This window comes from Callospermophilus lateralis, chromosome 8, assembly GCF_048772815.1.
Source record: "Callospermophilus lateralis isolate mCalLat2 chromosome 8, mCalLat2.hap1, whole genome shotgun sequence".
Lineage (NCBI taxonomy): Eukaryota > Metazoa > Chordata > Mammalia > Rodentia > Sciuridae > Callospermophilus > Callospermophilus lateralis.
This window is the reverse complement of record NC_135312.1, coordinates 80,567,417-80,580,830: the sequence shown is the minus strand read 5'-3', so window position 1 is coordinate 80,580,830 and position 13,414 is coordinate 80,567,417. Positions and strand designations below refer to the sequence as shown.

At 34.3% G+C, this 13,414-nt stretch overlaps 1 non-coding gene across 1 annotated transcript; it reads right to left on the bottom strand.

The window, feature by feature from the left end:
• Positions 1 to 12,945: 12,945 nt before the first annotated feature.
• Positions 12,946 to 13,052, bottom strand: LOC143406633 (U6 spliceosomal RNA). The gene has a single exon (XR_013092267.2). It is a non-coding gene; the product is annotated as a U6 spliceosomal RNA (small nuclear RNA).
• Positions 13,053 to 13,414: the final 362 nt, after the last annotated feature.

Genomic DNA, 13,414 nt, shown 5'->3' with positions numbered 1-13,414 from the left:
CATTCCATTCACAATATCCTCAAAAAAAATAAAATACTTGGGAATCAACCTAACAAAAGAGGTGAAAGATTTATACAATAAAAACTATAGAACCCTAAAGAGAGAGATAGAAGAAGATCTTAGAAGATGGAAAAATGTACCCTGTTCATGGATAGGCAGAACTAACATTATCAAAATGGCGATATTACCCAAAGTTCTCTACAGGTTTAATGCGATGCCAATCAAAATCCCAACGGCATTTCTTGTAGAAATAGATAAAGCAATCATGAAATTCATATGGAATAACAAAAGACCCAGAATAGCAAAAACAATTCTAAGCAGGAAGTGTAAATCTGGAGGTATAGCGATACCAGAGTTCAAACTGTACTAGAGAGCAATAGTAACAAAAACAGCGTGGTACTGGTACCAAAACAGGCAGGTGGATCAATGGTACAGAATAGAGGACATAGAAACCAATTCACAAAATTACAACTTTCTTATATTTGATAAAGGGGCTAAAAACATGCACTGGAGAAAGGATAGCATCTTCAACAAATGGTGCTGGGAAAATTGGAAATCCATATGCAACAAAATGAAACTGAATCCCTTTCTCTCGCCATGCACAAAAGTTAACTCAAAATGGATCAAGGAGTTTGATATCAAATCAGAGACCCTGCACCTGATAGAAGAAAAAGTTGGCTCCGATCTACATATTGTGGGGTCAGGCTCCAAATTCCTTATTAGGACGCCCATAGCCCAGGAGTTAATAACAAGAATAAACAAATGGGACTTACTTAAACTAAAAAGTTTTTTCTCAGCAAGAGAAACAATAAGAGAAGTAAATAGGGAGCCTACATCCTGGGAACAAATCTTTACTCCTCACACTTCAGATAGAGCCCTAATATCCAGAGTATACAAAGAACTCAAAAAATTAAACAATAAGAAAACAAATAACCCAATCAACAAATGGGTCAAGGACCTGAACAGACACTTCTCAGAGGAGGACATACAATCAATCAACAAGTACATGAAAAAAATGCTCACCATCTCTAGCAGTCAGAGAAATGCAAATCAAAACCACCCTAAGATACCATCTCACTCCGGTAAGATTGGCAGCCATTCTGAAGTCAAACAACAACAAGTGCTGGCGAGGATGTGGGGAAAAGGGTACACTTGTACATTGCTGGTGGGACTACAAATTGGTGAGGCCAATTTGGAAAGCAGTATGGAGATTCCTGGGAAAGCTGGGAATGGAACCACCATTTGACCCAGCTATTGCCCTTCTCGGACTATTCCCTGAAGACCTTAAAAGAGCGTACTACAGGGATACTGCCACATGGATGTTCATAGCAGCACAATTCACAATAGCTACACTGTGGAACCAACCCAGATGCCCTTCAATAGATGAATGGATAAAAAAAAGTGGCATTTATACACAATGGAGTATTACTCTGTACTAAAAAATGACAATCATGGAATTTGCAGGGAAATGGATGGCATTAGAGCAGATTATGCTAAATGAAGCTAGCCAATCCCTAAAAAACAAATGCCAAACATCTTCTTTGATAAAATGAGAGCAACTAAGAACAGAGCAGGGAGGAAGAGCAGGAGGAAAAGATTAACATTAAATGGAGACATGAGGTGGGAGGAAAAGGGAGAGAAAAGGGAAATTGCATGGAAATGGAAGGAGACCCTCATTGTTATACAAAATTACATATAAGAGGTTGTGAGGGGAATGGGAAAAAAAAACAAGGAGAGAAATGAATTATAGTAGATGGGGTAGAGAGAGAAGATGGGAGCGGAGGGGAGGAGGGATAGTAGAGGATAGGAAAGGTAGCAGAATACAACAGTTAATAATATGCCATTATGTAAAAATGTGGATGTGTAACCGATGTGATTCTGCAATCTGTATTTGGGGTAAAAATGGGAGTTCATAACCCACTTGAATCTAATGTATGAAATATGATATGTCAAGAGCTTTGTAATGTTTTGAACAACCAATAAAAAAATAATAAAATAAAAAATAATAATAATAATAAAAATAAAAAAAATAAATTGAGAATGCTTTTCAAGTTTTTCTATTCAAACAAATACATGCCGATTAACACTGCATAACTGAATACAAATGTACATACGGTTATGGCTGTCATCACAAGTATCTCAGACATGGGCCTATAGCAATCTCTTCATAGTATTTTGACATTTGTTTTAAAACAATGTGAAAATTCAATGCTAGATTTTCTAATGATATTAACAAATTGAGGAGCTTTCTAAAATCAAGAGGTATACTGACCTGGGAGACAATCTTTATGGCCAGCATTGAGGCTGCAACCATCAGGCAACTGAAGACTTAAGGAGTATGCTTTATGATTGAACACAGATCTTTTATGTCTGCCTCATGCCCCTTCCTCAACTTTTCACCAAAAAGTGGAATGCAAAGACAAAAGATGAATGAATACCTTTAATTGCTTTTCATATTACTGTTTCCAGCTTCTCTTAATTATTAAGCATGAAGGCCTTGGTGCACATTATTAATTTGGAAATGAATTCTGGAAAGTAGGAGGAGACAGGAATGGGTAGTAAAACAAGGAGAAAGGAAATCCTGAAACAGGAATGTGCTAATGAGTGGCTCCTACTTTAGGCACTGGTGCTGAATCCTCTAGTAATCTTATGAAGAACTGTAGGAAATAATTTCTTCCCAGTGCTTTGGGCCAGGGAATAAAGTCACTCTTTTCTCCATTAGTAAAGAGTGGCCAGCAGACATTAACTCCCCTTTAATTGCAGACTGCTCAGTGAAGATTCTCAGAAACCACCAGAGCCTCACACAAACCTCATGTTCTGAAGCAAGAGAGAGGTAGGAAAACCTGAAGTGAGGTGTCACTGACTGTGCCAGAACAAAGCTGGCGGTGGTACCAGGAGTGACAGGTAGAGTTGAGGGGAATTTCAAGTGAGGCTGAAGCATTCAATAAAATTTCTAACTTTCCTTCAGGAAAATTATTTTAACTTAGATTTACACCATCAGAATATTCCAGTGTCTATATACATACATAAATGAGCACATACACAAAGTAAGATTACAGTATTAGACTTTTTTTGTACAGCTATAACAGAATACTTGAGACTGGCTAATTTATAAAACACAGAAAATTTTTCTCACATTTTGGGGACCAGGAAGCCCAAGGTCAAATTCCTAGCAAGGTTCTAGTTCCAGTGAGTATTCTCCTTCTGGCTTTCAGATGGCCATATTTTTGTGTGGCAGAGAAAGACAGGTCTCTTGTGCCTGTTCTTCTTTTATAAGGACAATAGCTTTTAAGGGATTAGGTCTCTGCTCTTGTGATTGCTTAAAAATTAATTGTTTCCTTAAAAGAACTATCTTTAGTATAGTCACAAGAAGGGTAGGGCTATAAAACAAGAATGAGGGTAGGTGTCAGGACAATTCAGCTCATAATACCAATATATCATTTTTTTCCCAAATTAATAAGTTAATCTTTCAACTGATCTGCCCATATCCTATTTTGGATCCTTTCATTGTTTCCATTATAGCCAAAATCTGCTTTTAGAAGAATACCATTCATTTCCACTGATAATGAGTAAATGACTTCCCAATGTTTTTAGGATTAAAAAATTCAAATTTTACCTATAGTTTTACATGACTTTGTCCCTCCATACTGTGTCAGCCCTGTTTTCATCATGCAGCCCATATTCTCCCTACCTCCTCTATTGGTCTTGAATTTTCATGTTCCACCCCACCAAGGTGCCTTTGAAGGTATTATTTTCTCTATGGAGAATGTTCTGTATTCTCATTGTGGGGGAGGGAAGCCTGGTGAATCTTTCATTTCTTCACCTTAAAAAATTAGTGCATTCTCACTAAACTAAACCTATTGAGGGAGAGGACTATGCACATTTTACTTACATTGGATTTATAGTGCCTATTAGAGAGAGTGCTGCTCAGTAAAGTCTTTCAATATATTAATTAATTAATGACACAAAAGAACAAAAGCCAGATAAGACATATCACTTTCTTCAAGTTCCTTTAAGCTGAAATTTTCCCACAGTGTGACTCATTAAACCCTGAAGATTTATTAGATAGCAATAAATTCATTACAAAATAGAGTTTTTGAATTGTGGTATATATACACAATGGAGTTTTACTCAGTCATAGAGATGAGTAAGATTATGTCACTTGCAGGAAAATGGATGTAACTTGAAAACATCATGCTAAGTGAAATAATGCAGACTCAGAAAGTCAAGAGTCATATGTTTTCTGTCATGTAGAAGCTAGAGAGAAAAATCGTCCTCATAAAAATAGAAGAGAGACCAATAGAGTAGAGAAAGATGGTTGGGGGGAGGGTATGAATTAAACCAATTATGCTATTTTCCAATACAAATACATCACAATGAAGCCTACTATCATGTATAACTATAAATCACCAATAAAATTCACTAAGATAGTGGTAATTTGGAATAGTAGTACTACAAAACTAATACTGGGAACTTCACTGAAAAATCTGTGAAGATTGGATCACATTTAAAAAAAAACAAATATTTGAACACTAGAAATGCTGGGTTGAATGAGATTTTAAAAATATTGCTGGACTCTTTAAACTCTTTAATAATTTACTATACAAGGTGAATTTTCTAGAGGAGATTATACTGTTTAACATATCCTCTTGATCATAAAGCCTTTTACAAAATAGCCCTTAACATGGTTGGTGACACCAGTATTCCAAATGCATACTTTGGCACATAAAGGCTAAGGGAATGTAGCTATAGGTACACTATGGTAATTTTTTAAAATACCATTTAGTTTAGAACCATTCATCTTTATCCATTTTATCAAACTTTCCTTTCCTGAGATTCTTTACTATACAGGTAACTCTTTTTTTATGAGCCTATGAATTTAATGATAAATTTCACAGTCTATAGAATACCTTTACATTTTTTAAATTTTGAAACAAAGACCAAGGTAATAGAAAACAGAGCTCAGTTATTTCTTCCTAAATCTATTCATTTTGTAAATATGAAATGAAAATTGCTTGAATAAAGATTTGGCTTTGTGGAAGATGCCAATTTGTATAAGAGATGGCCTGTGTACATAAAAGTGATGTAAAAGGAGGCATATTTTGCTCACAAATAACTACAGTACAATAAGCATGCAAGTTTATTATCATGAAACAAATAGCAATAATAATTTGTTTGAGAAACAAACCACCTCTTAAGAAAGAGGAATGCTTAACAAATTTTTAAAAAGCAAATGATAGCATTTCAGTTCAACAGTCAATTTCAATATCTTCAATAAACAAGAGGGCAGAGCTATTTGAAGATCTAAATAGTGTAGAAAAGTTAGGCAAGAGAATTAGAGAAGATGAGAGAGAATTTGGAATTTGACTTGTAGGGAACTGCCTAATCTATCATCTGGAAATGAATAATAAGATTGTCAAACAGCTTTGAAAACCCAATTGGAAAGAGTCAGCATGAATTTATGGTAGGTCAGTCAGCACAGTTATATGATGAGCAAAGTCAAATGAGAGAAATGCTCTTCTTAACTATCCATGGCAGACACTGGCAAATTTAACTCTTTATTTGAATGAAAAGTCAATTTTGAACAATAAGAGGTCATTAATCTTCATTGTTAATTCCTGAGATCATTGAACTTTTACAGAGAGGTTGATGTCAATATTAAAGATCTTTATGTTTCAATTTGTGTTTCTGCTATTAGTGTTGAAATATGAAACAGTGGAGAACTCAAGACTTTATCTCATGCTTGAGGTACTGTTGGTTTTCTATAAATATCATATAATGAGAGTGGGTAATGTCCTGTACAATCCTATTTTATTTAGAATACAGTATGTTAGGTTCCAAGTGGTTACACATGATTTATAATTGTCGGTAAGATGTTTCTGACAGGCAAACAATTATGGCTTATTTTCACTTATCACATCCAATAAATCACAATAAAACAGGCCACAGAATACATAAGATTCCTGCATAACATCACTTAAAGTTGCATTTGCCTTAATATCATCTTATGGAGGACTTCAATTTACTGGAAAAAGTAAATAAATTTTTTTCCCTCTAAAGATCAAGTATACATAACCAATATTTTTTGGCCTGCTTCTACTCCAGTGATAAGAGAGCTGAACTCATAGCACATCATTTTATACTTTTATATTCTCTATCCTTGTTAGATATTTCCAATTCTTAGCACATATGCTCAAGTGCATAGCAAAACTCCAAGACATCCTGAAGAATAAGTCTTCCATAAGAAATTTCACATTTTTTTGTTATTACAGTTTGCTGTTTCCCTTATGTTCCCTTTCTATGTAAAGATAAAGTGAAAGAAAAGGAAGAAGATGTCAAGAAGGAAGGAAGAATGCTTTTGTTCTTGCATCTGGATCTGAACAAATGATCCAGGTTCTATCCGAAAGTGATCTTTATCTAATATGGATGAAGACTATTTTCCCTGGTTAGTGATTACTAATTTAAGAATCAAAAATCAGTCTTTACTTTGCTCAAGAGCCTCCAAGTGCTTGTCCCACTGGATAGACCACTGACCCTACACCTTGGGAACTGTGGCCGGGGTTGGTACATTTATAAGGCTCCCCCTCCATATAGGTTTATTCAGTAATTGGAAATTTTATTGGTAAGATGCTGAAAGAGAAGCAGTCACTTAACAAAAAAAAAAAGTAGTTATTCAAACAAAAGGCTATTGAACAGCATAATTCTTTCACCTTCAAGAGAAGCTCTCATTATCTTTGTAAGAAAAGAAATATTTATTTCTAAAAGCCCATTCTAATTGCATTATTTTCTAAAGTTATGCATCACTTTTTTTTTATATCAAAAGAAATCTAGTATGGCTAACTAGAACACTCCACTACATAGAGATAGGAATAAAACTGTAATCACAAATCATCTTAAGAATTCTTTTCCAGAGCTGGGGATGAAGCTCAGTGGTAGAGTATTTGCTTGATACACATGAGACCCTGAGATCAATCCCCAGTTCAAAAAAAGAAAACCAAAAAGAATTAACATCCTTTACCGTGTCTATACTTCTTTAAAATCTTCAGAAAATGTTCATGACTAACTTAATTTTGGTAACCAAGATGCTAATGTTTTTGATATGGTTTTATACTATCATTTTATACTAGAGGCAAATTCTTCAAGTCCCTTGTCAATTCATTTGAAAGCTATTATGAGGGTTAAGACTTAGGGGGATTTTTAATAAAATTATTGAAAAGTAAAATATCTTATGTGATAATTATTCTTCATCATTGTATTTATAAAAATTAGAGGATGTGGGGCTGGGAATGTGGCTCAAAGGGTAATGTGCTTGCCTGGCATGTGTGGGGTGCTGGGTTCGATCCTCAGCACCACATAAAAATAAAATAACTATGTTGTGTTCACTGAAAACTGAAAAATAAATATTAAAAAATTCTCTCTCTCTCTCCTTATTATTAAAAAAATTTAAAGGATGCGTTGTATGTTTTATGACTGTCAAAGACTAACAACTCTCTGATTAAACACCTTACTATAATGGACATTTGGTGTAAATAAAAAATAAACATTTTGTTTAACATCGCTAATATTGTAGAAGCTACTTGTTACCATAGTATGACCATTCCTCTCCTGACTATGTTAATAGGCATACATGAGAAACTGGACTATGGATATTTTTGTTTAAGTTTTTAATTTCTGTGAATTAAAAACAATATGACTTGCTTCTAACCAATGAGACACAGCAAGGGTGGCAGGATATGCATGATTATGTTACATAAAATTGTGATTCCCATCTTACCCAAGTGACTTTCTCCTTTCCTGACTTTGAAGAAACAAACTTCAATGTGGTAGGATGCCAATGGACACAGCCACACAGCAAGGACTAAGGGTAGTCTTTGCCCAAAAGCGGTCAAGGAACTGAGACCCTCAGTCTGATAGCTTCCAAAAACTAAATGTTGCCAACAACTTCATGAGCTAGAATGTAGACTCTTTTCCAGTCACCTCTGGATCAGAACTCAGTTTTATCTCCCACCTTGATTGATGCTGCCGTGCAGAAGACTCCACTGGACTCTTGCCTCACAGATCCTAGGGTAATATATGTATATGGGTTTTAGTTATTAAATTCATGGTAATGTTGTTATGCAGACATGCATAGCTAATACAATTAGGACCTCGTTCTATGATACCTTTCTAATTCAGCAATGAGATTCCATTGGTTTTGTCACAGAAACCTAAAGAAATAATAAATCTAATGAAGGTAAATTGTGAAATAAGGTGATATGAATGCTCAATGAAGTTTTAAGAAGTTTCTAAGTCTTAAATAGAATTTACTCAGAAGATACAGACAATGAGATGTTTTTGATCCTTTGAATAAAGTATTTAATGAAGAATACTTTGGACTATTTAGTGATTTCTGTCCAGGTTCACTGTATGACTATGAGTACTTTACAAACTATGCACTTCCATGTGTGTATATTATCTTTAATAAAAGTGGAAAAAAGTATATCTACATTGGTTTTAAATATAATTATATCATTTGTATATTTCTTTTTATAAGATCTAAAATGAATACAAAGTAAATAGAATAAGGCAATTTTTAGTTTATTTTTAAAAAAATATTTATTTTTTTTTTTTAGTTGTAGTTGAACACAATACCTTTATTTCACTTATTTATTTTTATGTGGTGCTGAGGATCGAACCCAGTGCCTCACGCATGCCAGACGAGTGCTACCACTTGAACTACGTTCCCAGCCCCAAGGCAATTTTTGATATTACAGTAATTTTACTCCAATATTCATATATTCTGACATCTTTTCTTGAGAAGTAAATGAACATCAGAAACCCATTAATTAAAATTATGGATAATAAATAGACAATGGATGGATAGATAATAGATACATGATTGATAGATTTTAAAATAACACATCTTTCCTTCATTTTCTCTCTTGAAAGTAGAGTTAAGGAACACTTTGACTCACAGTTCTTCATTTTGGATCTTCCAAGTTCATACCTGCTTTTCCAGTCTAGTCTCCTTAATTCTTGTGTTAATTTAGGGTATGGATTATTTAAAAATATGTTTTCTCAGTAAACCTGTGCATGTGAACAATCTATCACTGGTTAATTTTATTGTATATAATCTCTTTTCATTCATTCATCTTTCCAAATATAAAATGCTGCTAGAGAATCACTGAATCTTGTTTTAGTACAGAAATGGGATCATGATTTCATGTTTAGCAAAAGGGCTATTGCTCCACTATGTCTGATGTAAGGTCTGATATATCTTCCCACAGTTCACAGAAAAATATCAACTGCATAATATATTATTGTGGGGTACCAGAAAATACACATGAATCTATATCTATAAATCATTGGTCTAAAGTCTTTATCTCTAGCTTTCTGATTCATGTTATCAATCTTAACTGAACTATAATAGAGTTATTGTGCCATTGCCCTGGGTGGAAGTAATTGATGACATCGTTGGCAGGTTCATGACAGGGAAGAAGAAGCTATCTAATTTTCAGACTTTGAATTCATTGGCTGTAAAGGGCAATGGAATGGAGTATATCTGCAAAAATTAGTGTGTTCTCTGTTCAGATGGAGAACATGAGGTAGGTAAATCAGGGCTCACAGGTGTATACTCTTTGTATATTTTGCTAATGAAAAATTTCTAATTTTACTTTTATCTCTATATAATAGAGAATTTTGAAAATCACTACCTAACTGTTCTTTAAAACACAACTTTTATTTTGACTCCTTCATGTACTTTTTTGTACCTCATTGTCCTGTTTTTATTAATTATAATATTGTTCATTTCAACCAAGAGAATTGGAATTGGATGATACTGGCTCAAAGTTTTTCTCATATTTTTCAAAGGTCTAAATCCCAAGATAATTTAAATTTGGGGGGGATTACCTTTGTATCTATTTTATTATTTACATTCATTTCAAACATATTTATAGACTACCTTAGTACATGACTGGCCATTTTTTCTTTCCTTCATTCTTTAATTTTTGTTCATTCTAATTTCTTTCATATTAATATCTATGGAACATATACAATATGTGTGAGGCACAGTGAGTAGCACATACAGACCAGTAGATAAATTTGGCATATGCACTTAAGGGATGCTAGTATAAAGAAGGAAAATGTAACACATTTCATTTTCACTAACATCCCTCTGTTCCTTGGGAAAAAGGGTGAGGAGGCTTGTGAGACTGAACATAGACTTTCAAACCAACGTTGAATGTCCTTAAATGAAGAGGAAGCACTAGGGTACCCTAGTTTATTTATTTTCTGGACAGAAGTAGAGCAGTAGAAACTTAGGGAACTAATGAACTAGGAAAAATTCCAAATACATGTCCTGGAGTGCACAGAGCAGTGTGGTATCACTTATATAAATTTTAGCTCAGAAATTTAAAAAGAAAAAGCCACAAACTTCTCTAGGAAAGACTTTGAAAGACTATTATGACTCATGGAAGAATAAATTACCTGCATTCTTTCTTAAAGAACGTCTTAGCCTAGCATATAGATCTGAAAGTACTTGGAGGGAAATTGCACTTGCCAAGTCACAGGAGAAGGCACAGTGCCCATGGTGAAAGATTACCAGAGCAGAAGGGAGCCCCAGCAAAACTCTCAGAAAAGAGAAGAGCCAGGTTTAGCATCTCTGAAGAAAGCACTGTCTCAAAGAGTATGCCCATGGCCTGGGATAACTTAGAGATGAAGTGAACAGAAGAGAGGGAGATAGCTAACACCTGTGAATGCCTGCTATCTGACAAGCATCTATTAAGCTCCTTCCATGTATTATGTTACTTCTTTTCTTAAACATCACCGAAGTAAGCAGTAACTCCATATATATAAAGAAGCAGAAATAGAGGTCATATAGCATGGCCCAAAGTCACAGTCTTTAAGATAACAATCCAAGACATCTGGCCTGGTAGCTAGGAGGTTGTATGCCCACCATCTGGTTCCTGCTCATCTTTCCAATTTTATCTTCTTGTACTCTTGCCTCACATTTTATAAGCTTCCTCAAAACAACTTCAAAAGGACATTTTCATCTCTCTACCTTTCCCAATATTCTTGCCCATGATAAAGACATCCTGAGTATAATCTTTCTTCATTTGGCTAAAATCTTACAGGAATATCTTCTGCATTAAATCTTTGCCCTTGGATTGGCTTAGCTTCTCTGAGCTTATTGACCACTTATGAATATTTCAAATATTTTATCCCCTACTGACTTGGTGGGTGGTACTAAACTGAATACAGTGACTGTGTCTTATTTTTCTGTGTATTAAGAGCTTGCCATGAACTGAGTGTTAAAATCAGGAATCAAATCACATCTCTGTTATTTCAAAGCTTAAAAGATTAAGCATGTTCACAACAATTATGGCACAAAGTAGATAGTGAAAAGCTCCATTCAAACTAATTCAGATAAAACAGTGGAAGACTGTTTCATCAATTTTAGTGAAAAAATGCCACTGGAATTTTGGAAGAGATTACACTGAATCCATTAATCACTTTTAATAACATGGACGTATTAATAATATTAATTCTTCTAATCCATGAATATAAGATTTTTTTAATTTGTATTTTCATTTTTTTCACCAATATTTTATAATTTTCAGAGTATAGGTACTTCATCTCCTCGGTTAGATTCATTTCCAAGCATTTTATTATCTTTGATGTGAATTCAAATTAGATTATTTTCTTATTTTTTTCAGATAGTTTACTGTTAGTGTACAAAAATGCAAATAACATTTGTTCATCAATTTCATGTCTTATGAACTATACTGAATTTATTGGTTTTTAGGGTTGATACATAAGATCATGTTATCTGCAGAGAAAATTTTACTTCTTCCTTCCCAATTTGTGAAAGTTTTTTTTTTTTTCTTGCTTAATTGCTCTAGTTAGGACTTCCAAGACTATGCTGAATAGAAGTAGTGAGAGTGATGGACCTTGTCTTGTTTCTGATATGAAAGGAAAAGTCTTCAGAGTTTCATCTCTGAGTTTGATGATAATTGTGTTCTAGTCAGATATGGTTTTAATTATATTGAGTTATATTCCTTCTATACTTAGTTTCATTGAGAGTTTTAATACCAAGAAGCTGTTTGTTATAGTTTAGATATGAGATGTCCCCCAAAAGCTCATGTGTGAGATAATACAAGAAAGTTTAGAGGTAAAATGATTGGGTTAGGAGAGCCTTCACCTGATGAGTACATTAATACCCTGATAAGGATTAACTGGGTGGTAACTGTAGGCAGGTGAGGTGTAGGAGGTGAGTTTTGGGGTATGTATCTATAAGGTATATATTTTGTCTCTAGAGAGCACAATGTTCTCTTTCTGCTTCCTGATGCCCTGAACTGACTTGCTTTCCTCTGATCTACCCTTCCACTTTGATGTTCTACCTCAGCTTGGACCCAGAGCTATGGAGTCAGCTGTCTGTGAACTGAGACCTCTGAAACTGTGAGACCCAACTCAACTTCTCTTCCTTTATGTTGTTCTTGTCAGTTCCTTTGGTTATGGTGATGTAAAATCTGACTAAAAAATGTTGAAGTTTGCCAAATGCTATTTTCTATATTTATTGGCAAGATCGTGTGGCTTTTGTCCCTCACTCTCTTGACATGTTTTATTTAGGGATTTACCTATGTTGAAACCATCCTTGCATCCAGCGATGATGTATGATCCTTTTTAAAATTTTTATTTATTTATTTATTTATTTATTTATTTATTTATTTATTTATTCTAATTAGGTATATATGATAGCAGAATGCATTTTGATTTATTGTACACAATTGCAGCACAGCTTTTCATTTCTTTGGTTGTACACGATGTAGAGTTGCACTATATGTGCAGTCACACATGTACCTAGGGTGGTGATGTCCATCTCATTCCACCATCTTTCCTGCCCTCATGCCCCCTCCTCTCCTCTCCCTCCCATTTGCCCAATCAAAGTTCCTCCATTTTTCCCATGCCCCAAATATGAAATTCTTCAAAAATTTGCATGTCATTCTTGTGCAGGGGCCATGTTAATCTTCTGTGTATTGTTCCAATGTTAGTATATGTGCTGCCAAAGCAAGCACTGTATGATCCTTTTAATGTACTGAATTTGCTTTGTTAGTACTTTGTTGATAATTTTTGTATTGATTAATTTAAAAGATGGTACTGGCACACACACAATTTTATACCAATAAAACAGTGTCCAGAAATAAATTCACACACTAATAGTCAACTAAACTTTGACAAGTTTATTGAGAACACTCAATAAGAAAATAATAGTCTCTTAATAAATGCTTCAGGGAAAACTGGATATGTGTATGCAGAAGAATGAATTTGACCTTTTTCTCAAACTAGATCCAAAAATCAACTAAAAATGAAGACTTAAACATAAGAACTGAAACTCTAAACACCTAGAAGAAAATAGATGGAAAAGCCTCTTGCATTA